This window comes from Macaca mulatta, chromosome Y (genome assembly GCF_049350105.2).
Source record: "Macaca mulatta isolate MMU2019108-1 chromosome Y, T2T-MMU8v2.0, whole genome shotgun sequence".
NCBI classification, from domain to species: Eukaryota; Metazoa; Chordata; class Mammalia; order Primates; family Cercopithecidae; genus Macaca; species Macaca mulatta.
The window spans coordinates 9,024,241-9,050,617 of record NC_133427.1 but is presented as its reverse complement, the minus strand read 5'-3'; the positions used below and the strand labels follow the sequence as shown (position 1 = coordinate 9,050,617).

At 43.2% G+C, this 26,377-nt stretch overlaps 2 pseudogenes; both read right to left on the bottom strand.

Moving 5' to 3' along the window:
• LOC106995385 (polypeptide N-acetylgalactosaminyltransferase 15-like) overlaps nucleotides 1-4,644 on the bottom strand; it is a 40,359-nt pseudogene extending 35,715 nt beyond the window's left edge.
• A 3,823-nt stretch (nucleotides 4,645-8,467) lies between these two features.
• The window catches only part of LOC144329444 (polypeptide N-acetylgalactosaminyltransferase 15-like), a 173,030-nt pseudogene continuing 155,120 nt past the window's right edge, over nucleotides 8,468-26,377 (bottom strand).

The window sequence follows — 26,377 nt, the reverse complement described above, 5'->3', positions numbered from 1 at the left end:
AGATGCTTTCCTGTCTTTTGGACTCTGTCCTCATCTGATGACAGAATATCTCCTGACACGAGCCTCAGAGAGAGACAACTGGTCCCTCTTTCCTCACCACATGAAGAGCTACACCAAATAGTTCCTGTAGCTTGGCCTTGCATGAGGCTTGCGGGTGAAGTCCCTGGGGGAGTAAAGCACACGCTGAATAGGGCTGCTTAACCCAGCCACAGCTCACAGAGCATCACCAATGTGGAGTGGGAGAGAGTGGTACCCAGATACCATAGAGGTGGCTTTTCTTTCAGATCCTCACCTGCCAAAGCCTACAAGCTGGACACTGGGGCCCAGAGAAAACAGAGTGGCAAAGAAGCTATGAATGAAATGTGGAAATGATGAAAATCTGTTCATATCACACAGAAGAGATCAAACCCAATGACGAAGACAAGCCAATAACACATCAGGGTCAGGGTCAGAGGCCCAGAGTGTGTGTGTGTGTGTGTGTGTGTGTGTGTGTGTGTGTCTGACAGACAGAGAGACAGAGACAGAGAAAGAGAGAGAGAGAGAGACAGAGAGAGAGAATGAGAGAGAGACAGAGAGAGAGAGAGACCAAGAGACAGAAAGAGACAAAGAACATGAGAGATGTAGAGAGGCAGGCAGACAGAGACATACAGGAGGGGAAAAGGGAAGGGAAAGACACAGGAAACTAGAATGTCTCTTAATCACAAATGGCTTTCCAAGGAGCCCCATTTTCTTTATAGCTGAGGATGTTGAAGTACTGCCATGTCTTCTCCCCCTTCACCTGGATCTGCAAAATGGAGCCCTGATGTGAGAAGCAGATACGAGGGACTCACAGCAGCAGGTAACACATGTCTCACAACCAAGGGTGGGGTTAGGGATGTCTAATGTTTCTCCCAGACCAGCTTCTCCAACTCTTAAAAAGAAAACCCGACTCAGCTATGAATTCTGTGCCCTTACACATCATGTCACCTCTCTGAGCCTCAGTTTCTCCCCTTCTAAAACCGAAGCTAAAATAGCTGCCTGAGGCATCTCATGAGGCTCATTAAAGAAGGCATATGAAAGAAGTCTGTGAGGGTTATACATATACAAATTTTAATAATATTAATTACTGCATTTCTAAATGTCTGCATAAAAGAAGCATAGAAAACAGCCTAGCTGTCAAGTGGCTATGTGACCATGAGGGGTCTTGTTTACCTTCCTGGAACTCAGGGTTCTCAACAGGTAGGACAAGATGATGTTCATGGTCCCTCTGAGAGCCACCTGCTTGTGATACCAGGATGGGAATTGGATGGGGAATGGACAAGATCAACTTTAGAGTGTGACTCCAATGATATATATCACCATGATTTCAAGATGATACTTTGCATGGAATAGAATTTAAAAATGGCAGCTTTGGAGGGCTTATGCATTTTCTTTTTTCTTTCTTTTCCTTTTATCGTGGGGAGGGGGTGGAGTGCAGTAGTTCTACCTTGGCTTACTGCAACTTCTGCCTCCCAGTTTCAAACAATTCTCCTACCTCAGCCTCCTGAGTAGCTGAGATCATAAGTGTGCACAACTATGCCCAGCTAATTTTTGTATTTTTAGTAGAGATGGGGTTTCACCATGTTGATCAGGCTGATCTCAAACTGCTGACCTCAGGCGATCCACCTGCCTCTGTCTCCCAAAGTGCTGGGATTATAGGTGTGAGCCACAGCACCTGACCGGCTTGTGCATTTTCATTTCCTAGTTCTTGTCCTAATGCTGAATTTATGTAGGTTTTTTTTGTTTTTTGTTTTTTGTTTTGAGATGGAGTCTCATTCTCTTGCCCCAACTGGAGTGCAGTGGTATGATCTCGGCTCACTGCAAGCTCCGTCTCCTGGGTTCACACCTTCTCCTGCCTCAGACTTCCAAGTAGCTGGGAGTGCAAGCAGCCACCACAATGCCTGACTAATTTTTTGTATTTTTAAGAGAGATAGTGTTTCACCATGTTAGCCAGGATCGTCTTAATCTCCTGACCTTGTGATCCACCTGCCTCAGCTTCCCAAAGTGGTATTCTTCTTTTCTTATGAGATGTTAGTCAAGAGGCAAACTGTCTCATGAAACTGGGCAATATTAATCTGTCTTAATCTCGCTAGAGTTCTGATTGATCTTCTTTGTTAAAATGCAATGCTGAACTGTTAACAATTTACTTTCTGTCATTTGAAACCATCTGCATTTGGCATAATGGTAACCCTTATGTCTCCAGAATCCATTCCAACGTGGTCCAGGAATTTTTTCTTATATTGGATAATCTCTGACTTCAAGTGAGATAGTAAACATTTACCATGGGTAGGAGTGAAGAAATCATAAGGCTTGGTTCTAGATCAGTCCTATCTACCTGGGCACCATCAAACAATTATTGTTTGTAGATCTACTCAGCTACACACCTATATGAGCTCCAAAGGGTATGCCTGAGGTGGTTCAAGGTGGGCCAGCCACCAGGTTTCAGTTTTCTTGGGTGGGATATTCAGATTGAGGGTAATGGTGGACTAGACATGTTTAAGAAGTGTTTGTCTTTAACAAGGAAGTAAGAAAGAGATTGACACTCAGATAGGGGAAGGAGATCAGAGAAATGATCAAGAAAAATGTTAAGATGTTTGTCTGCAGAGTAATGTAATGCAGTCCTCTCCAGCTTCACATTTCCAAGGACGGGCCTTAGGTAGAATACTAGGGACCCCTTATATAAACTGGGGAAACAAAGAATGCTGTTGAGTGATCACAGAACCTAATGTTTTCTTTTTACAAGTGAGTAAGCAATGGTCTAGTGTAGTTCAGAGACTTTTTCTCCCAGGTTATGTTACAAACTCAACTAAAACTGCCAAATGTTCATCAAAGGCAATGATAGCCATAGTAAGGTGTTACCCTTATCATGCAATTTAATACAATTTTAAGTATTTGCAACCTTATAGAAGCTGTTTCTCTAGTCCTCAGTTTCTTTATCTGTAAAACAAGGGAGATGGACTGGAAGACCTCTAACCTCCTTTCCCACTTTAGCTCCCTATTCTTAAAAGGCTTGAACATCTGAAAATCCAAAAGGAATAGATCATTCTCTAATGGAGACTCAGGAATTAATGAGGAGGTTGTTCTGTGAGTGGCTGACATTGTAGATTATTTCTCCCAGTCCCATGTCTTGTTTTGCAGGCCTGGGGGATAAGTTACCTATCACCAGCTATTCTGCTGAGAAGGGGCTCCAGCCAGCCTGAGTGGCACTAGCAGTGGGCATCCATGAAGACCAGCGTATCCCCCATGGCCCTGATGGTGCCCAGCCTCTTGTTGCTCCTGAGTAGCTTCACCCCCTCCAGCCTGCTCACATATTCACAGAGAGCAGACTTGAGTTGTCCTGGAATCAACAGGGTGGTAGTCAATGGAATGGCAAATGTCACAACCAATGAGATTATGACTAAGATAACTGTCAGCAACTCTTTTTTTTTTTTTTTTTTTTTTTTTTTTTTTTTTTTGAGACGGAGTCTCACGCTGTTGCCCAGGCTGGAGTGCAGTGGCGCGATCTCGGCTCACTGCAAGCTCCGCCTCCCGGGTTCCCGCCATTCTCCTGCCTCAGCCTCCTGAGTAGCTGGGACTACAGGCGCCCGCCACCGCGCCCGGCTAATTTTTTGTATTTTTAGTAGAGACGGGGTTTCACTTTGGTCTCGATCTCCTGACCTTGTGATCCGCCCGCCTCGGCCTCCCAAAGAGCAACTCTTTTGGAAGCTCTGGTGGGCATAAGGGTCTTAAGAACTAAAAACATCATTACATTGTGGCTGTTGCTAAGATGTAAGATGTTTCCTTAGTTTAGGATGGGCCATGATTCTCTCCAGTAAAAACTAGAGGGATGGTGTCAGAAAACCAGGAAAGGGGAGAACTTGCTAATATTCTCCAAATAAAGCAGCAAGAATGTAGCAGATACTACTGTTGTCTGATATGGTTTGGCTCTATGTCTTCACCCAGATCTCATCTTGAATTGTAATCCCCATAATCTCCACAAGTCGAGGGAGGGACCTGGTGGGAAGTGATTGGATCACAGGGACAGTTTCCCCCATGCTGTTCTCGTGATAGTGAGTTCTCACATGATCTGATGATTATATAAGTGTTTTACAGTTCTTCCTTCTCTCTCTCTCTCTCTCGCTCACTTGCTGCCATAAAAACATGCTTCCCTTTCCTCCATGATTGTAAGTTTATTGAGGCCTCCCCAGCCATGTGGAACTGTGAATCAATTAAACCTCTTTTCTTTATAAATTACCTAGGCTTAGCCAGTTCTTTATACTGTAAAAACAGACTTATAGTGTAAAAAGACTAATATAGTGTTCTACTCAAATTCCCTGAGCTCCCCTTAACTAATTTGGTTTGGTTTGCATATTCCCAGCTGCTGTGGGTGCTAACTGAAATCTGACCCTTTCCCTGGAGACTTGCCTTGGGATATCAAAACTGCCTTTGCTGCAGGTGCCAGAGTCATGCAGGATGCTGGCCCCAGTCCCAGGTGCTCATGGTCAATGACTGACCATTGCAGGGTAAAAAGCAAGACAGACTCTGCAGGGCAGTCTGTGCTCCAGAGTTCCCCATGGGATCAATCTATGGCTGATTGTCACCTGAAACCACATCTTTGTTCAGTTCTTCCCTCTGTCTCTTCTGCATCACCCATTCCCCTACAGGTTTTCCCTGAAAGCACACCCTCAAAAAAATAACATGTATATGAGTCTGCATCTCAGGCCCTGCTTTCAGGAAACTCAACCTAAGACAGTGAGTGGTCAAGGCAATCAAAGGCAAATGGGTCCATTAAATTTGACAGCTGGTAGGAGATCGGGGGTACTGGTCAAAGAGGTCTCATTGCAGTTGATAGGAGAATCTGCAACGCAGAGGGTCCAGAAGAGAAAATAGGAGATGAAAAACTGAGACCAAGAGTCCAGACAGTGTTTTAAGAAGGTTGACTCTATAGGGGAAGGAAGAAAAAGTGGCCTAAGAAAAAGGTGATGGAAAGAATGAGAGAAGCTTATTAGGTTTTGTGTTTAAGAGTAACTTGATTGTGCGTGTGCCTGTGTGTGTCTGTGTGTATGTCTGTGCACACACTCACATGCCAAGAGGAACAAGCTAGTGAAGACGGAAAGAACAATGTGTTCATAGAGAAGCAGTGGTCTCCATGAAGTCTTGGAAATGGGGAGTCCCCAGCCCACTGGACTAAGATCTCCCTAAGGACAGTTGGTTGTACCTAATGCATCTCTTCTGCTCCAACCCTTAGTCCAGAGCCTGTCCCACAGTAGGCACTCAGTACATGTGCATTGAAATCCCCACCCTGACCCCCCACCCACCCCAGCACAGTTCCCCAGTGCAGAGGCATCCTTCACTGTGGATACAAATAGCCTGGCTGCTTTGGGAGCTGGATCTCTGTGGAAGCTGGAGAAGGTTAAGGCAACCCCACCTGAGAGACCCCGGCAGACTTCATACACTCCTTCCCTGGGAATCTGTCTTCTAAGCACCACTGATTTTCTGCAGGGAGAACAACGTCCTGAGCAGTAAAGGAAAGGATTTCCAGACACTGGGTTGTTGTAATTCTCCGCGGTAAAGTGCTGTGCTGATTTGTTACTTTATAATTACTTTTATGGTAAGATTGTCAGCCCTCATCAACTCCCTAGAGAGGAACCTCTGTTAGTCAAGCTATTAAAATTTCTGAACTTGCATGTCTGAAAACCAGCCCCTCAGTGACTTCTTTGGATTTAACATTGCTAACTGTAACATCTTCCTCACCATTCATCCTCCCCTTCCTCTGTACTGACACAAGTTTGATGTTGCTCAGGGAGCTAAAAACACTTCTCTCTCAAGACTTCTTCTCACTGCTGGCAGCAGCTCTGGTAGAAATAAACTGGATGAAAGGATTCTGGGAAAATGTATTATCTTACTATTATTTTTCCTAAGAGGACAAACTGGGCTAGCCTCTCCCTATCCCTTCTTCCCCTTTTTCCTACCTGAAATGTGTTTGTGATGTCCAGAGGTAGAGTAGCCCTGTTGTGATTATGTGACTAAAACTACTCTCTAAGCATGGTAAAGTGCAAAGCAGATGAAAGTGGGTGCCCAAATGCCACTGTGGCGCTCTCACAACAATCCTACATTGCCATCCTATGAGCTTTCTATACTATAAGGGAAAATAATATCTATTCATTGGTTAAGTCACTGCAGCAGGTTTCTGTTCTATGCAGCCAAATATAATTCTTCACTGATACTCCCACCAAACATTAATTTATGAAGCCCTCCTGGGGCTGACTACTGGTCTCCTTAGCTATACCTCTAACCTATGTTAGTATTATTTCAGACAGACTTCTAACAAGAGAGCTTCAGAACAGATTAAAGAAGAATTTTCAGAGTGCAATAGTGGTTTGGCATTCTCAGAGGGTTTTGAAGCAGGTAAATGCACCCATGTCTCAGTAGTACAGTGCTCAGAAACAGCTGGTATGATCCTCAACACCTTGCTTTAGGAAAACAGCAGTAATAATGACTTCACTTATAAAGGGTCATATGGTCTGGGTATTACAAGCATTTTCTGATTTAATGATTCAGCGTGGGCATTACTACGCTGAATACCTTGAAGCCCATCTAGCTGATTCTATCACACTACACTATGCTGTCAGGACCATCACCATGGGAACACATCAGGGTCACTCTGGGCAACCCACAGCACCTTTTTATGTCTCAGTTTTCCTCATAGGTAGAGTAGGGTTGATAAGCCGTACCTCTCTGGCTGGCCAAGAGGATTTAATAAAAACAGTGTGCATGGTGGTGCTTGTCTGGGATCTGGGTCTTGGCAAGCACACAGAGGAGAGGGACCCGCAGAAATTAAACCAGTGCAGTTCTGGTTGTGGAAAAGACCCTGTGCCCCAGTGTCAACAGCAAACATGGGACCACTGAATGCAAAGCCAGCCCAGTGGTGAGGGGAAGAGGGGGAGTTGCCCAGGAGGGAACAGTTTAATTGCTTGGCAGGGGGTCCAGATCTCCTCTGGTGGGGCTGCCAGGTCTGAGGTAGCCCAGTTCTCTGGGGACCAGCTTCTCCACTTTCCACACTCTCTAGTGGCACAGATATAACACAGCTCATCAGATGGTGGGGGCGGGGCTAGAGGTGTCCTCTTGCACAGACCCTACCCCAGTTGAGGGTTTGGAGAGTCTCTAGGCACTTTAACAGTCAAACCAGCCCTCTTCTGCACCTGTTGTTAGTCTCTCCTAATATGCAGCCAACTGCACTCAGGAACCCCAGGTGTTCCCAGAGCCTCTGGCTAATCTGACTTACTGCTATGGCCAGCCTGGACCCATCCCTGAAGTGAGGATCTTAGAAAGAACTAACAGAGGCACCTGGCCACCCTAGGTCTTCTCCATCATTCCCCTTAGAAAAGTGCAAATATTTGGCTTCCCTTGGAGCATTCTGTTCTTCCCACAAGACCAAGAGGGGCTTCCCTAGGTCATTTAGTTGCTCCAGAAATGTAGGTATCAGACCCAAACCAAATATTGCAGCAGAAGTTCTCAAAGTGTGGTTCAGAGAAAACAGCAGCATCAGCATCACCGGAGAGCTTGTTAGAAATGCAAATTTTTCAGCCCCACTCTATCTCCAGAAACTCTGGGGATGTGCCCTGCAGTCAGTATTTTAAAAATACCACCAGGTGATTCTGGTACACACTCAAGTTTGAGAGCCACTGAGCTAGGAGTCAGGTGTGAGCTTCTCTGTCTCCACCTTTTTTTAGGGCTGCCCCTAGTAGTGAGGTTCCTGTGAGAAGAAGCATACAGGCAGGTTCTGCAAGTCCGGGCTCTGGGTCTGACACTGCTGCTTTTGGCTGACTCCGTTCCAGGCTGATCTCTTCTTTGGGCCACAGTATCATCTTCTGGAAAGTGAGTGGGTCAGACTAGGCCATGATGAGTTAAGGACCAACACATATATGCATGTATGTGTAAAGTGCTGCCCTGGGGTCTAGGAGGCAGTGAGCACTCACAACAGGGCCAACTATTGTGATTCTTCAGTCTCTTGGTGAGAGGATTGTTGAACTGGGTGGTGCCTGGGCGAGAGATCCCCACAGGATTAGACTGAGGCAGTACTCATCAAGACCCTCCCCAGGGCTGTTTCCACTGCAGGACTCTTTCTCCTTCTCTGTCTTGCGACCCCCATTACCTTACGGGTTTCCTCCGGTTCCTCTTTATTCATAAGTTACTTGCCCAAGAATCCTTATCTGGCGGTCTGCACTTGGGGAATCTTGCCTAAAACAGTTCCAAACTTCAATCTTTTGCTTGAGAACTCCACCCCTCAGTGGGTCAGACTCACCCAGGTGAGCCTGGAGGAAAGCCCTGGCTACCTTGTTGGCTGAGGTGTGCCAGGTGCTATGTTAGGTTGTAGAAACATAAAAATAAAGAAAATAGTGTCCCTGCCCTGAATGAAGTTAGAGATTACTGGACACTTAACTATGTGCATCATCCTATTTAAGTCTCGTCACAGCTCTATGAGGTTGATCTCCTTCAGGAAGGCCCTGGGCACTGTGTCGAGGATGCTGTGTACAGTCCTCAGGAGGGTGGACCAGTACTCATCATGGAAACAGATGATGATACTGACCATAGGCAGGCTGTCCTCAGGGTGCTGCTGCAGACACTTGCATGGAAGAGAACTAGAGAGCCATGGGGATGGGGAAGAGAAGGCAGCAAGAAACACTCCACATCCTCTAACTCACTTCCCATGCCCTAGCTGGGGCCGCTCCCATTACATGGCTTTCCTTTGGGATCTCTTATGATTCCCATATAACCTGTGGTGCTGCCTACTGTCTCTCAATTCTCAAATCTCAAGAGTTCCTTTATCATTTAATCTAAAGTCCCTCTCATTGCAATTGAGAAGTGTTGCCATTGTTCTCAACAGATGACTGTCCTTATATGTAAAATGGGAATGAATGACAGTATTATCTACCTCACAGAGCTGTGATGAGACTTAAATAGGATGACGCACATAGTTAAGTGTCCAGTAATCTCTAACTGTCATCCATTCAGGGCAGGGATACTATTTTCTTTATTTTTATGTTTCCACAACCTAATATAGCACCTGGCACACAATTTTTCAATGTTAGCTCTTACTATTTTAAAAAATTTTGTTTTATTTTAAATTGTAGAATACATGCACAGGATGTGCAAGTTTGTTACGTAGGTAAAGGTGTGCCATAGTGGTTTGCTGCACCTATCAGCCCGTCACCTAAGTATTCAGCTCCCCATGCATTAGCTCTTTATCCTGATGCTCTCTCTGCCCTCAGCCCCTACAACAAACCCCATTGTGTATTCCCTTCCTTGCATTCATGTGTTCTCATTGTTCAGCTCCCACTTGTAAGTGAGAACATGGAGGTGTTTGGGTTTATTTTCTTGTGTTTGTTTGATAAGGGTAATGTTATCCAGCCCCATTCATGTACCTGGGAAGGACATGTCCTCATTCCTTTTCATGAATGCATAGTATTCCATGGTGCATATGTACCACATTTTCTTTATCTAGTCTATCATTGATGGGCATTTGGGTTGATTCCATGACTTTGCTATTGTGGATAGTGCTGCAACAAACATACACATGCACTTCTGCACAGCAAAATAAACCATCATCAGAGTGAACAGACAACCTACAGAATGGGAGAAAACTTTTGCAATCTATCCATCTGACAAAGGTCTAATATCCAGAATCTACAGGGAACTTAAGGTAATTTACAAGAAAAACCACCCCATTAAAAGGTGAACAAACAACATGAACAGACACTTCTAAAAGAAGACATTTAAGCTCTTGTTATTTTTATGAAGAAAAAAAAAGGATGGAATGTTTGTGAGTGCCAACAATATGCCAGACACTTCAATATACCACCGGACATTCATCTGATAATTAGTCTCTGGATTGGGCTATATTACTCCCATTTTACCGATGAGGAAGCTGAGGCTCTGATGACAGGCAAGACATCAAAGCTTACATTCCTGGTAAGTGTCAGAGCTGGATATTCTACCTTCAAAACTCTCATGTCCTTTCCACTTTTCTGGCTTAAGGCTGGATAGTGGGTGTGTTTGCAGTTTCCTCTGTGGAGGGGCTGTCTGTAAATAGGATACTTGATGTTTGCTTTGAGTCTGTTGAGAGTAAGTGGGTCCATGGTGGAATGAATTATAACACCTCATTTATGCAGCAGTGTGTAGCTCACACTTGTTTACAAAATGCATTTTCTTAACATGTATTTCGGACGCGCTTCTTTCTGGGTTCCAGCTGTTGCTCAAACCATGTTCCTCCTCAGAGGTACATTTGAATAGGGGCCATGTCAAGGACCCCAAACTTCAGACACCTAAAGGCATCTGTGAGGTGAAACTGCAGGCAGTGTGACAACAAGGCTGAGGCTGAACCTGTCTGAGGGAAACACTTTCTAAGAGGTGTCTACTCATGCTCCTTACTCACTTGGTACTAGTCCTAAGGAAGGCAGAAAACTCTCAATGCACAGGAAAACTGTGTGTGATTCTCCAGGCAAAATCCTGTGTAGAGGGGGAGAATTGAGACTAGGTAATGATAAAACAGAATTCTTAAATAATTTTTAAAAACATATAAACATCTCATAAATAATCTAATTGTTTTGTTGGTTTATAAATAGCTTAAAGCTGTTTATTTCCATAAATGATTTGAGGCAAATCACAAGAAATATACATAATACAAATACATAAAATGATGGTAAAATAAAAATAAGGAGGAAAAGTCAGGAACTGAGGAATGTAAGTAAATGTAGAATCTCAGTGTTTGGAGAAAGAACATACATATATAGGTTATAAGGGTGTAGGTATTTCTAGAAAGAATTTAAATTTGATTCTGATATTCCTGGTAGCCAAAGCAAAATGCTTATTCTGCAACAGAATTATCACCATTAGAAAAGTTACATGCAAGGATTTTTTGGGGGAAAGCAACACTGTTTTCTAGTAACTCTTTTTCTTCCGGTTACTACTTCGCCACTTTTTCTTTTGAAACAGTTTAAGTCTGACAAGAAATTGCCAAAATAGTACAGGGAGTTTCTATGTTTCCTTTACCCAGCTCTACATAATAAAAATATCATACATGACCCACACAATTAGCAAAACCAGGAATCTGACATGGTTCAATACTGTTTTTTTGTTTTTGTTTTTGTTTTTAATCAAATACCTGTTATTTATTAGTTTTCATTGAACCTGATGAATTTACATCATTAATTCTAAGTTATAAAAATAACTGAAAAATCTATACTGTTTCATGTTTCCTTGGGTGAGGTAAATTGTCATTACAATAAATTATAACCACATAGGAACCGGAAGAAGGGCAAAGCATAATTTGTTTTCTTCTTGTATTGTTGACATCTGTTCTCAGCCATTGGTCTATACTGTTTTGCTTTATTTTCCTCCGCAGGGAGGAATATGTTCAATACTGTCAGCTCACATATAAAATTAATTTTAATGAGAAAATTTAACACTCATCTAACATATATTTGAAAGAGAAATTCCTATGGACTTTAGAAAGAAGTCCCTATATGCATGGCAGTATTCTGTGAATGATCCATAAAACAAATAAAATAATGAACTATATTATATGAACTTCTTTGGTTTCCATTCAGGGCTGTTCAAATAACATGTCCAAAATGGAATCAGCTTCCCTGTAAGTTTTAGGGAGATGACTGCGTCCCTATTACATTCATAGCCTTTGCTGAAGTATTTTGCCCTCTTCATTCTCTCCCCTGCTCTCCTGGTGGGGCTGAGAATTTCTGCTCTGTCCTGAGACTTGCTCTAGACTGCTTACAACCAGGTGCAAAATTTTATTGTATGCTCTCCACTTCCTTTGTGGTCATGCATCTGGGTAAACCCAGGGGTTTCAGACAGGGACTGGTGATTGTGAAAAGAAATTTTGCCTCAGTAAATTCAGTGGGTATGAAAGAAAAAAATAAAAAAAACCTAAAGTATTACTTGGGCTTATTCCTAGAAGGCTGGCTATTTGCCAACTGAGATAGGAAACGAGTTTGGGGACATAGATACCTGGGTTTGGAATTCCAGTGGGAACACTTTAATAGTTTACCAAAGTCAGTCATGTCTGCTCCAAGATCAGAGCACAGCTATACTTGTCAGCCATTCCTGACTCCTTTCTCTGTCTCAATTCATAGACTATGAAAATTGGAAACAACACAAGGGTGTGGTATAAACAAACACATGTGCATGTGTGTGTGCCTGTCTTTCTGTATCCTTGTAGTAAGATGGTCGAAAGAACTTAAACTTCAGAATCAGACATATTTAGATTTGAATGTTCACCCTGTTGCTTCCTAAGTTTCTTTGGGTAATACACTCAATATTTATAGACATCAGTTTCCTCATTTGGAAGGTAGGGGTAACCATATTTACCCTTTAGGCCCATTGAGAGAATCAAAGAATAATAGGAACCCAATAGATAGTCACTATTTTATAGCTATCTTAATTAAAGACACAATGTAATTAGTATGAATATTATATTTATGATCATCTTTGTAAATTATAGCTATCTTTAAACAACTATTCTACAATATAACATGAGACATCTCCTGAACTACTTTTAAGTTTGGGTTTCCATCTGCAAAATGAGAATACTCCCTGTGTCCACTTCAGAGCTTTTGGGAGAAATAAGTTTCATAAAGTGCTTAGCACAGTGCCTGACATGGAGCAGGACCTCCATCAGTGAAATAAATTTGTATTTGACCTCTAGCTCTTTAAGATCACACTCCTTGCATATTACTCAAAGTAAGGAGATGTGAGAACATCCATCTCTGCTAGATAAATGGTTACCAAGACACTCAAGTTCCTCCCGTTAACCTCACAGGACATTATCTTCAGAGTGGCAGTGTTGCCTTGTGTCTCAGGTTGTGAAAATTGAAGCTCCACCACTTCGTAGCTGTATAGATGACCTTAGGAAAGTTGCTTAGTGTCTGGGTACCTTCATTTCCTCAGAATGGTAGCAGTAGGGCCCACTTTGTAGAGTTAATGTGGAGACTAATGATCTTTATAAAGCCCTAAGAACAGTGATGGCACACAGCAAGCACCATGTATTTGCTGCCATTATTAATAGATGTGCCATTACTACAGGAGGTACCTCTCAGGCTCTTCTGGCCTTAAAAGTCAATGCTCTTGATTCTTTGGGGATCCTTCCTGCAGGAGGAGGAAACAGGAGGCAGAAAAATCAGGAAAGCAAGCATTTCAAAGAGAATTTCATAGACTACCCTTGCACCGGCAATTTCTGGGTTTTATGAACAGATATAACTTCTCCATAGTGAGAGAGAAGATGGTGAACTGAAGGATGGGCAAGGAGTGTGAGTGGGATAAAATTAACAGATTGCTAAGAGGTTTTAAAGGCCAAATGAGTTCATGAAAGCCATCACAAGACTACGAGGATTCCTCCTTCCCAAGCTGTGGATGTGTGTCTCCTGGCATCAGCTCAGAAAGAATCATTCCCCTGTCTCAGGAGAAGTTCACAAAGCCTTCAAGACATAAACCAACAGCTCTCCAGGCAACTGCAGAACTGCCTGGAGACTAGAGATAAAAATCACCATGGAAATAACATCGTGTTTCAGGGGAGGAAGAGCATGGGGTCTCAGTGGACCCAGCCTAAGGTTTGTCAGAAAGCCCAGCACCCAAAACATGGGTTGGAGTGCAAAACTAAATATTATAACCTAAAACTTGACAAAGTCTTGTGTCTCAGGGCCTGTTAGATACTTTTAAGAAGAGCCAAGAATTGATTACTTTGTTTCCAGTGGGCTGAAAGAGGAGCCTGAGGATGGTGCAGACTGTGTAGCTCACAGACACCAGTGGAAGAGAGGGACATCAACAACACATAGAGGCTTATGGCGGTCCATGGTTATCATCCCAGAATGGGCTTTATCATCCTATTGGCAGCACAGTCATGCTGGGATGGGCAAATGGGATGCGTCCTCTCTACACCCGTAGTTCCAGGTAGCAGCACAGAACCAAGTAGGAGGGTGTGGTAAGCAAATAGTGTCTCTGAGAGCAGCCAAACTGCAACTCTATTCACCCTGATAAACATGCTCAAAATGTGTTGTTCAGCTGATGTTATGTCAAGTAGATAGAGGCCAAGTTCTGGCATTGCGTTCAAATCCTGGTCTGTCCCTATGTGACCTGGGCAAGTACCATAAACTGTCTGAGAACTATCCTTGCTTTCACCAGTCTCCAGATCAATAATCCCAATTATGCTTCAGTCATTAATTCTCATTTCTCACAATCATTTTGACTCCATTAATCCATCTTGAACATACAATTTACTTAAACTTATGTTGCTCATCTGTAAAATGGGGTTGTTCAAAGAATCAGATGAACTAATACATTTGAAGTACTTAGTCTTTACGTCTTGTTCATAGTAAAAGCCCCCAAAATGCTAGATATTACTGATTCTTGCACACCTTTCATGTGCCTGGATATCTCTATAGCTTTAATTTCTTCATCTATAAAATGAGGATAACAAGTAGGTTTATTTTGTGTGCCTTTCCACAGCAGGTTTTCAATAACTGGAAGCTGCTACTCTTTCACAGGTAAGAATGTACTGACTGACTTCTGGTATTGTCTGAACATGTCTCTGAGGATGTCTTTCAACACAGCAGAGGAACTGGACTGGTATTCTGGGAATAGTAATCACTGACATTTGTAGGATATTCCCATGCATTTTCTCACTGAGTCCTCAACTCAACCACTGGGGCTGGTGCATTGCCCAACACCAGTGGGTGCCATGCTCAGAGAACACCATGCACTGATGTCTCTTGAAGTTATGCAACATGGCGGTTCTGTTCACCTCATGAATCACAGGCAAAGGAGGTCAGGTAGGTGATTGGAATTCATCTAGATACCCTGCTGGGTGTAATCTCCCTAGAACCCTGGCCTAATAGCAAAATGTTTCCTGTGATTCAGGTGGTCACCAGAAGCAAAGGTCTCCAAACTCCCTGCTCATCCAGTGGCTTTGGTGGCTTCCATTTTGTTGCTGTTGTTGTTGTTAAAATGCAGGATGATTTCCCTTCAGAATAAACCTTGTAATACCACGCATCCAACTCCTTAGCTGACGTAAGTGTGTAAGTTTTGGGAGATGCTGACAAGACAATAAGAAATCATCCAGACAGTATGGCCCAGCTCACCCATTTGGGTGACATGGGCTTATCATGTCACCATGAGGACCTCGGAGAGAAAGGACACAAGGAAGGAGGTGAAAGTGAGGACAGAGAGGGAAATGGTGCCAAGGACCTGTCATCTGCTTTGCAATCTACCCACTCTTCCTTACCCGCTCCCACTCATCTTTACAGAGTTTCAGGTTGTAAGGAATGAGGTGTGGGTAGACCAGAACTAGGAAGTGGGTTTGAGCAATGATTCAGAGAAGCCACTGGAAACCTATGGACCTGGCTAAGGCCCAGCCAAAAAGGATATTTGAAAGGTCCTGAACTTCATCTACACCACCACTTTCTAGTGCTCCAATCTGTTTGTTTAGGGTTGAAAACCACATAAACTCAAATGCCAGCCAGGGAGATGTGACTCTGGCCCTGTGGGTGCTGCAGTGAGCCAGAGACTACATAACCCACCTAAAATGGACAGCTGATGTTACTGGGAGGAGATTTAATACAGTTTTGCCAGATACTCCTGATTTTCAGAAAATTCAGAAATTCCTGATTTTCACAAAACCTGAATTGTTTCTGTGAAATCTCTTAATGTTTAAATGTTGGCCACCAGTCCAACATTGTAACAAACCTGCATGCTATGCACATGTACCCTAGAACTTAAAGTATAATAATAATAATAAATAAATAAAATAAAAAAATAAAATAAAATAAAATAAAATAAAATAAAACTTTGTGGCCAAACAAACATGTCTGTGATGGGACATAACCTATAGTGCTATTTTGTGCCAGCTGAGTTCCTGTAACTTCTCTCTTCACTAACTGGACAAGACTCCTCTTCCTTCACCCACAGGCAACACTTTGCCTTCTGCCATTCTTTTCCTCTGAGACGCCCCCTTGCAAGTGTGTACAGCTGGAGGCCAGGTCTAGTGTGAAGAGCATAAGGCTTGATGTGGTAGGAAATGTGTCATATGCCTTGGACGAAGACCTTCCATCATGTTCAGAACTCTGAATCCCTCTTGAGAGAAGGGAGATAAGGGGTCTTGTTCAAATCTGTCACTTCTCTCCTATGAAACCGAGTTCCCACATCTGACACTGAGGGGTTCACTGTATGATACCTAAAGATTCTTCCCCTTAGAGTCTATGATTTATTTTCACTGAGGGAGAATGGAGGAATAGGGTGGCACCTGTGATGTGGGGATCTTATTAATATTTATCATAGCCACCATTTCATGAGGATTCCTATGTACCAGGTACTGCATTAAAGACTTTACATGAATTATTACATTTGATCCTTCCAAATGCCCTTTCAAATAGCCATTTCAATGTGTGCACAGATGGTCACAATATATCCGTTCACCATGTTTCTTTATAAAATAGTCTGCCACTCTTTGCATCAAGAAATGGAATCTATTTCCTTAGTCCCTGAGTCTGGCTTGCCTTGTTCCTTTCTTAGACCAATAGATTGTACTAGAATTGATGTTCAAGAACTCCCAAGAGTAAGCCTCAAGGTCTTCCACTTGCTGTCATGAGACAGCATGATGTCTACCAAGTAATGAAACCAGTGTAGCCTAATAGAAGATTAGAGGCTGCAGAAAAACTAAAACTAAAGTGCCCCAGTTGAGGACCAGCATCAGCTGCCAGGTCTGAGAGTGAGGCCATCTTAGATTATTCAGTGTAATCAGCCACCCTCTGACAGCAGCCACAGGGGTGACCCCAGGGGAGATCAGTGGAAGAACTGTCTGGCTTAGTCTTGTCCAAATTATGGAACCATGAATGTACAAATGGCTGTTGTTTTAAATCACTAATGTTTTAATATTTTTATTGAGATATAATTCACGTACCATAATATCCACCCTTATAAAGTGTACAATTCTGTGGATTCAAGTAAAAAGGTGTGCAGCCATCACTACTATCTAATTTGAGAACATTTTCAGCACCCAGCCCCAAAAACTTATTACCCTTTGGCAATCACTCCCCACTGCAACCATAACCACCACAGCCCCTGGCAACCACTAACCTACTTTCTGTCTTTATAGACTTACATACTGTGTACACTTCATATGAATGAAATGACATAACATGTGGCCTTTCGTGACTGATTTCTTTCACTTAGTATAATGTTTTCAAGGTTTATCATGTTGTAGCCTGTATCAGTACTTCCTTTCTTTTCACTGCCCAATATTTCATTATTTGAATATACCACATTTTGTTTGTCCATTCATCAGTTGATGGACATTTGACTTAGTCCTATTTTGACAAAGTCCTATTTTGACTTATGGCTAATATCACTACAAATATTCATGTGTAAGTTTTTGTGTGAAGGTGTTTTTAATTGTCTTGAGTATATACCTAGTACTGGTATTACTGATCATATGATAGCTCCATGTTTAAAATTTTGGTGAACTGCCAAACTGTTTTCCAAAGTAGTTGCACCGTTTTACAGTTCCATCAGCAATGTATGAGTGTTCCAATTTCTCTACATCTTTGTCAGCACTGGCACTGTCTTTTTTATTTCAGTTATCCTAATGGAGGTAAAATGGCATATCATTGTAGTTTGATTTGTATTTCCTTATTGACTAATAATTTGAGCATTTGTGCATCTTTTCATTTGCTATTGACCATTTTTATGTCTTTGAAGAAATGACTGTTCAAATATTTTGCCCATTTTAAAATGGAGTGTTCTGTTGTTTAATTGTTAGTTGTCCTTTTTGATTGTTGGATACAAATCTCTTATTGAATATAGGACTTGCAGACATTTTATTCTACTCTTGGATTGTCTTTTTCACTTTCTTGATGACACCCTTTGAAGCATCAAAGTTTTAAAATTATCTATTTTTAAAAATCTACCAAATTTTGATAAGGTGCATTATGTAGCACTAGGTCATGGACACCCCTTGCCCATTTTTAAGCTGAGGTAACTAGAGCCCAGAGAGCTTAAGTGACTTAAGTTCACACAGCAAATAGTTGATAGTACACTGTTTATCTTTCTATCTATCTATCTATCTATCTATCTATCTATCTATCTATCTATCTATCTATCTATCTATCTGTCTGTCTACCCACCCACCTGTCTACCTACCTGTTGCCATCTTGCACTACAGTGCTAGCAGAATATTCCGGATTCAAAGTCGTAAAGGAACAATGTTGGAAGATTATTTGAGAAATGTGTGATCCATCAGTTCCTCCACACATTCTACACTATCTACGCTGATTCCTCAGGGTCTTCGAAAGGCAACTTACTTGACCCCCCTGTCTTGGCTGCCTTAGAAATGTCCTTACAGGGAGTCACGCTTGTTGTGACACTCTCAGATTTGCCTGGCCAGAGCAGAAAGTTTCTGCTAGGTTTCCTAAAGTTGTTTTGGGGATATGACTCCCAGTTCCTACCAAATCAGTGGAGGGTCCGCATTCAGGTAGGCTTCCCTATCTCAGCCCTGATCCCACTAATGTACCAGCCTGCTTACTTGTCTGCATCCCCCACTGCACTCCAAGTTTCTGGGGGTTGGGGCTGGATCTTGCTTACCTTCTTAATTCTGACAGTCGTTAAATAAATATTTGTTGACCGAAGGAAAGAAGATGCTGATCTTGTTCTCAGGAAGTTAATAAGCTGGCTGTCAAGATTAACAGGAGAGTAAACCCATGGAGCCAAGTTTCTACATTACAATAAAATCCCAGCCTGTGATTGATGGCACTTATTTTGGGAATAACATGCCAACTTCTAGGCCAGATCTGAGGCTGCTAGGATTGGGACACAGCCGAGAGCTGAGCCCTTGGAGGAATGGATAAAGAAGCTTGTGGATGAGATGGGAGGAAAGAGCTGGAGTCTGCAGTGGAGGCTGATGCTGCCAGCCTGTCATTCTCCATCTGTGGACACAGGTCACAAGGCACATATCAACCCTTTCACTTTGTGCAGGTTCTCCAGAATCCCACAGCTCACTTCTGAGGGGTTCCGGGTATGCTTGGATTATTCTGATCCTGGCCCCTACATCTGAACCAGAGACAGGTGCAGACTGAGAGTCACCGGTCTGAACACTGATTGGAGGCCTATGAAGCATCCTGGAGCCATTGTTCCACGTGACAGGGACAGCCTCCCTGGGCTAGTGGCCAGATAAACCTGCCAGATCCTCCATCTCAATAAATGTAATCTTTAGACATGCAAAAAGTGAGCAGTTGATAACAGGTCATAGAACAGACAGTAAGCCAAATACAGGGCAGCAGAAGCCAAAAGGTAGCTTGGTGCCTCTCCGGTGTCCATATGCCCTTGAACCACCCAGGACCTCATTAAATGCAGACTCAGATCAAGTAAGTCTGGGGTTAGGCCTGATATTGTGTGTTTCTGATGAGCTCCCAGGTAATGCTGATGCTGTTCGTTCCTGGACCACAGCTAGAGTAGAGGGCAGTAGAGGTCTAGTGACAAGGCTATAGGAGATGAGCTGAGAGATGTACAGAATATTTGGCCAGGTACTAGGGCCCCAGCTGCTGAAGGATGTCAGGAAGGCAAAGTCTCCAAAAGGGATTATGGACCGTCAGTCTCCCTCCTATCCACCTCCTACAAACTGTTCCTTACTTACTCTCTATGTAAATTTACAGTAAATCCATCACCTTAAGTGATTTCAGCATCTCTGTTTTCAGTCACCTAAAGTGGCCTAAGCAGTAGTCCTCAGCCTGGCTACACATTAGAGCCACTTAGAGAGTTAGTTCCTGTAAAATTATATTTACTTGGTCTGATTTGGAGGCTTGGCATTACAATTCATTGGTTCTAATGTAAGCGGGGGACATGAACCACTGGCCTCATAATGGCTCTCAAACTTTAACATGAATGGAAATCACCTAAGGATCCTGCTAAAATAGAGATTTCATCTAGTAGGTTTACATGGGGCAGGAGGGGGCTCTGAATTTCTCACTGCTGCAGGTCTGAGGACCACACTGTGAGTGACACTGCAGTAAATAGTATCAACTCCCCCAATGCCAGTAATTATAAAAGACAAGGTGCAGATTAACCACGTCTAATCTAATTCCCATGGCCAGTTGGATTTTTTTCTGAAGTGCAGAGTAAGACCCTACCACACTTGCTATCGTGAGTGCATTTAACCAAAAAAAGGGTAATATATAGTCAGCCCTGTCTACACTGCAACCCCATTGTGGGGGTAATGGATCCAGAGTGGAGGTCCAGAGGAGGTACTGCCTCTGCTGCAGCCACTGAGGACTTGAGGGCTGGAAGCTTGGTGTTTGTGGTGTCCCTTCATGACTTGGATAGCCAGGCCCCATAAGCACTATTCAAACAGCCCATACTGGGTTGTCTTCCCACTTTTGTGGTGGGAATTGAGCTGAATTCCAGCCCCAGGTCTCAAGGCCAGCCTGTTCTTGTTCTTGTCCCTCATCAGGAAGGGCATGTCTACCCTCTCGGGTTTACTGATGCCCTCTCAGCTGTCTCATTCCTCTTTTGCAGGGCAGGCTATCAGAGCCAGCAAGGAGTGTGGGGAGTCATTTTGGGGTGAATCACTGCCTGGCAAGACAGAGGCTTTGCAGGGAACAGAGTAGACCCTGTGTGGACTACAACACTATCTTCTACTTGACAACAAAGCTGCTGTCAAGATAATTTTCCTGCCCCTGCCCTTCCCTCTAACCCTATGCCCAATATGACCTCTGAAGCAGGAAGGAGGGAACAGAGGAGAAGATACCCCGCCCGGCTCTCCCCACTGGCTGTGAAGAGCCAATGACCACCTGGAGCCTTTCAGCCCTGGTTCTCAGCCCAGCTGCATGATAGAACCACCTGAGGAGTTTTAATTTCTTGATGTCTAGGCCTCACGCCACACCAAGTAAATAGAAATCCTTGGAAGTGGAGCACGAGTTGAACAGTTTTTAAGACTTTCCAGATAATTCCAATGTACCTGCACATTTGTGATGATTCAGCAGCCTCCAGGGCCAGAAAATAACTTTCCAGTCAGAGGAAGGACAGCACTGTGATAACCACAGCTTCATGTTTCTCCATCTCTCCAACTTTTTCCTAGGCCATTTATTCAAGAATATGATAACGGCAACTTTTGTTTGGACTTGATATGGGGGGAAATCATCACATGTTCTATCTCATTTTCTGTGCAACATTATGCAAGGGTATTATTTTTATCCCATTTTACCACTGAGGAACTGAGGCTCAGAGAGGTGAGGGACTTGTACAAGGTCACACAGTAACAGGTGATACCAGGATTCAACCCAAGGTCCACAACTATTTAATCACAGCTATGGGAACATAAACCAGGGAAACACAGGCTGAACCATGAAGGCAAGTTAAAAGCAGGTAGCATCCAGCCAGCTACGGCTGAGCTGATATTTATGTTTAAGTACAAACCCCTGGGGCCATGAGGGAGCCTGTATCTCTCTGCTCTCTTCTCTATTTTCTGACTCCAGTATTACTTCCTATGTAGAAACTTTTCAAACTCTACCAGCTCTCCACTAGCTTTCTCTCAGTAGTTCCCCAGACTATATAGTATCAGCTTTAAAAAATTCAGGTTACTGGGCTCTAACTCACAACTCTGGAGCATTGACAGTGAGGGGCTCTGAACATCTATGTCTTTGACAAGCAATATGTAGGGGTTGCATGTGCATATACTTTTGGCAAGTCGTGATGTAGCTCCTCGCCATTCAAAAATGTGCTCTGCGGGCCAGCAGTGCTGGTGCCACCTTGGAGTGCCTTTGATAGAAATGGAGCATCTGAGGCTGCATTCCTGACCTGTTGAATTTGACTATATTTTAACAGGATGCCTAGATTATTTGCATGCATTTTAAAGTTTAAAGAGCACTGCTCTGGCAAGTCTGTTTGGCATAAAGAGTATGCCTTAGAGCAGAGGTTCTCAAAGTGTCTCTGGATCGGCAGCAGCAGCATCAGTACCTGGAGCTTGCAGAAATGCAAATGGTGGGCCCCACCTCACACCCACTGAATCAAAAACTACAGGAATGGAGGTCAGGAATCTGTATTTTTTAACAAGTCCTCTAGGTGTTCTAATGCACACTCAAGATTGTCCCAAGATGTAGACCACAAGGCACTGGCTCACACAGCAGCCTCTTCAATCCTAAAACTCCATAGTCCCTGCACTGGATGCCCAGATAATCAAAGGAGAGCTGGGGCTTGGAAGAACTTTGAAAGTCATCCATGTTACAGGAGGCTAAATAGACAGGGCTTGTTCCTCCCATTCCTCCTGCCCCTTTTTTGAAAGCAAATTTGAAGGACTGGGTTAATCCCATTCCAGTTTGTGGTTTTGTCATGGGCTGTTCTCTGTTTTGCCAGCGTATTCATTCACTTTTATCCCCTGCCTCTGCCCTAAGGACCCTCCCTTTCCCACGGCACAGTCATTCCAATGGGTTTGATCTTTTCCTGTAAAGAATGGATAGGTTAGTGTGCATGGATTTACATTTCTCCTAATGATACACTGCTGTAGGCCTCTTTCTGTGCCTTACTTTTTCACTTAGCAGAGAATCTTTAAGGTCTCCCTTCATTGTTGAATGTCTGTTGCTTGTAACTCAGGCTGAGTATCGCATAGAGTGCACGCAGCTCCTCCTTCCCTGTGACAAGAAACCCAGGTGGCTTCCAGCTCCTCAACACCACCAAGGATGCTGTGATAAGTTTTTCCCCAAATGTCTCCCCATGAATCCGTGTGAGTGCTCTCCATTTTAAGATGGAAAAACTTGAAACACTTCTAGTCCATGTGACTTGGCCAATCTCTGACCTGGAGAGTGGCAGACTTGCAAAGTGTAGCATGGTGGTTAAGAGTGTGATTTTGGCATCGACTCACGTGGTCAGATAACCCAGCACAAGTCCTTCCATCTTTCTGTGCCTCAGTTTCCTCAACCATGAAATGAAACCTACCTTATAGGTTCTCTAGGAAGAGTTGAAAATGAAAACTTCTTGGCAGCATGTCTAGCACACAGGAAGTGTTCAATAAACGTTCACTATAATTTTGCCTCTATTTTCATAGACTGTCTTTTTGTGTTCAGAGTTGTTTCCTTCTGGTGAGCTTGTGGTCTCACTGACTTCAAGAATGAAGACACAGACCTTCAAGGTGAGTTTTACAGCTCTTAAAGGTGACATAGACCCAAGGAGTGAGCAGCAGCAAGACATTGCGGAAGAGCAAAAGAACAAAGCTTCCACAGCCTGAAAGCGGACCCGAGTGGGTTGTCGCTGCTTGCTGGGGTGTACTGATTTAATTCCTTTATTTGTCCCTGCCCACATCCTGCTGATTGGCCCATTTTGCAGAGTGCCGATTGGTCCATTTTACAGAGTGCCGACTGGTCCATTTTACAGAGTGCTGATTGGTCCGTTTTACAAACCTCTAGCTAGCCACAGATTGCTGATTGGTGTTTTACAGTCCTAACTACAGAGTGCTGATTGGTGCATTTTGCAATCCTCTTGTAAGACAGAAAAGTTATCCAAGTCCCCACTTGACCCAGGAAGCTCAGCTGACTTCACATCTCAATCCCTCCTCTAAACAGGACACCCAACTGCTGTTGGGAATTGGGTTATTGCTGCTGTAGCTACTTCCTGCTGGATAGGAGCAAAGATAGGGCACTGAAGTTGTAGTGTCCTCCAGAGGGGAACTCTCTAGGCCTGTGGTCCAGTGGGTCAGACAAGGGGTCCTCAGTAGAAGTTGTTAGTTGAGCTCAATTGGGGTTCCATTTGTAAGACCATCCAGCTTGATGGCCTTGATCCTGGAGGAAACAAATTTGACAACAAGGTTAAAAATACAGGGCCCAAAGGTGAGTAATAGTGAGATGGCTGTCATGGGACCTAGAAAGACGAGAAGCCATGTTATCCAACTCCAGAGGTTGGTATTAGAGTTTGAAAGGCATTGTCTGATTTCAGAATCCTTTTCCTTAAATGCTGGAGGGCATCTCGGACTATACCTGAACGATTAGTGTAAAAACAATCCTCTCCTAAGAAGGTGCAAAGTCCTCCTTTCTCAGCAGTGAGGGGGTCTAGGCCTTGGTGGTTTTGTAGAGTCACTGCTGCCAAAGAGTCTATTTGGGATTGTAGAATAAGGATAGATTTTGTTATTTCTCACACACTGTCTGAGAAATCCTTTGAGAGTGAGTGGTAGTAGGATAATGAAGTAGACAAACCTCCTATTCTGGTTCCTGTAGCAGTGGTTGTTCCTAACTCTATAAGGAGTATTAGTTGTATGGCCCTGTGCTTATGGGAGCTTTGAGGGGCACTGACAGGGTCTGAGTTCCACAAAAGTAGAAGTTAAAATAATAAATATTACACTGTTAACTTTTAGCAAAGTTTACTTTTGTTGAAAAGCTTGTAAGTTTGGGATTTTAATTATTCTTTGCTATTAATAAGACCTCGTTCAGTCCATATTAACTTAGAACTGGTACAGATGGCTCCTTCCTGATTTTGCAAGCACTCTAAGGCTTGACTGAATGCAAACAGCCAGCACATTTGGGCAGATCAATTATTAGGCAATTTTCCTAACTCTGCTTCTACAAGAGTTTCCTTATCACTTACTGAATACCAATTGTGTCTTTTTCCCTTAATTGCCCAGGAAGAACCCCCTATCATCTTGTCCTGAAGGCAGTTCCTCCTAAGTCTGGTCAGACCTTTCTGACCCAGATCCCCTGTTAAGATTCCTGCTGTGTTAAGGATTTTTGATAGGAAGGCTAAGAGTTTTCAGTGGTGACAGTGCTTTATTTACACTGACAACGACGTAGTATTGGAGTGTTATAGGGTCAGGGAGAAGACCTTCAACTATCAATTATAGGTTTTAAATTTACCCTGACTTTTAAAGGAATAGGGTATACTGTTTCTCTCTTTACTACTTGTTTCTCTTTCTCTTTCTTTATTTGACTCTCTATTTGTCTCTCTGTCTCTTCCTCTCTCTCTGTCTTTCTCTTTTTGACTCCTTTTCTCTTTGACTTTCTGTCTTTCCTCTCTCTCTTTGCTAGTCTTTCCCTGCCTCTGCCAGTCACTTATGCTACTGTTTTCTCCTCTCTTTCCCCTCCTTGTTGATGGCTTTAACAGTGTAAGACTACCGTGGGTTTTTGCACTGCAGGCAATAACTCCATGATTTCCTTGTGGTTTTTAATGGGGGTTTCCCCAGAGGTTAGGAACTCACTTTCTTTCCATATTGGAGTATGGACATTTAGGATTAGATAAACATACTTGCTACCTGTATACAATCTATCTTCTTCCCTTTCCCAGTTAAGGCTCAGGTAAGTGCCAATAGTTCTGCTAACAAGGCGCCGGACCCTGAGGAAGTAGCTTATTTTCAAGTACGGTTACATCATTAACTATGGCATAACCTGCCCTTCATATCCCATTCTCCACCAATGAACTTCCACCAGTATATAGGTTAAGGTCAGGATTAGCTAAGGAGACTTCTAACAGATCATCTCAGGCAGCATAAGTCTGTACTATAATTTGTTGGCAGTCATGCCAGATTGATTCTCCATTCTCTAGGAGAAAAGTGGCAGGGTTGAGGGCTGCATATGTGCATATTTGAAGTACCAGTCCCTCCAGAAGTAGCATCTGGTATCGAAGCAGGTGGTTGTCTGATAGTCATAAACTTCTTTTGTCACCTGATATACCATTTACATCATGAGCCTTTCCTTGTATTATTTTGATAACTTCTGATATTAAAATGGCCACTGCTGCAACTAACCATAAATAGTGAGGCCAGTCTTTTGCTACTACATCCGTTTATTTACTTAGGTATCCCACTGGTTGTGGGGTTGTCCCACAAGTCTGAGTAAGGACTCCAAGAGCTATTTGCTCTCTCTCTGTGACCTATAAAGAGAAGTTTTGTCCTGTGGGAAGGCTTAAGACTGGAGTTTGTAGTGGTGCCTACTTTAAGGTCTTGAAGGTTGTTTCTGTCTGTGGTTCCCATTCTACTAGAAGAGTCTTTGCTCTCTGGGTTTCCTTGTCTTAGAGCAAGGATAAGCCAGTATAGGCTGTATTCGTTCCTTGCTGGGGGCATGGTTCCTCTGGTTAAGATTAGGTCAATATATTTGACTTGTTGTAGGCAGAGCTGGGCCTTTGAATTACACACCCTGTACCCTTGATTATGTAGAAACTTCAAGAGATCCAGAGTAGCATGCTGGCATGAGGCTTCTGAACTGGTAGCCAAAAGTAAATCATCCACATACTGACAGACCAGAGTCCTTGGACTTGAGAAGTGGCCTAGATCTTGGGCCAGTGCCTGACCTAACAGATGAGGTATATCACTAAACCCTTGGGGCAAGATCGTCCATGTAAATTGGGATGT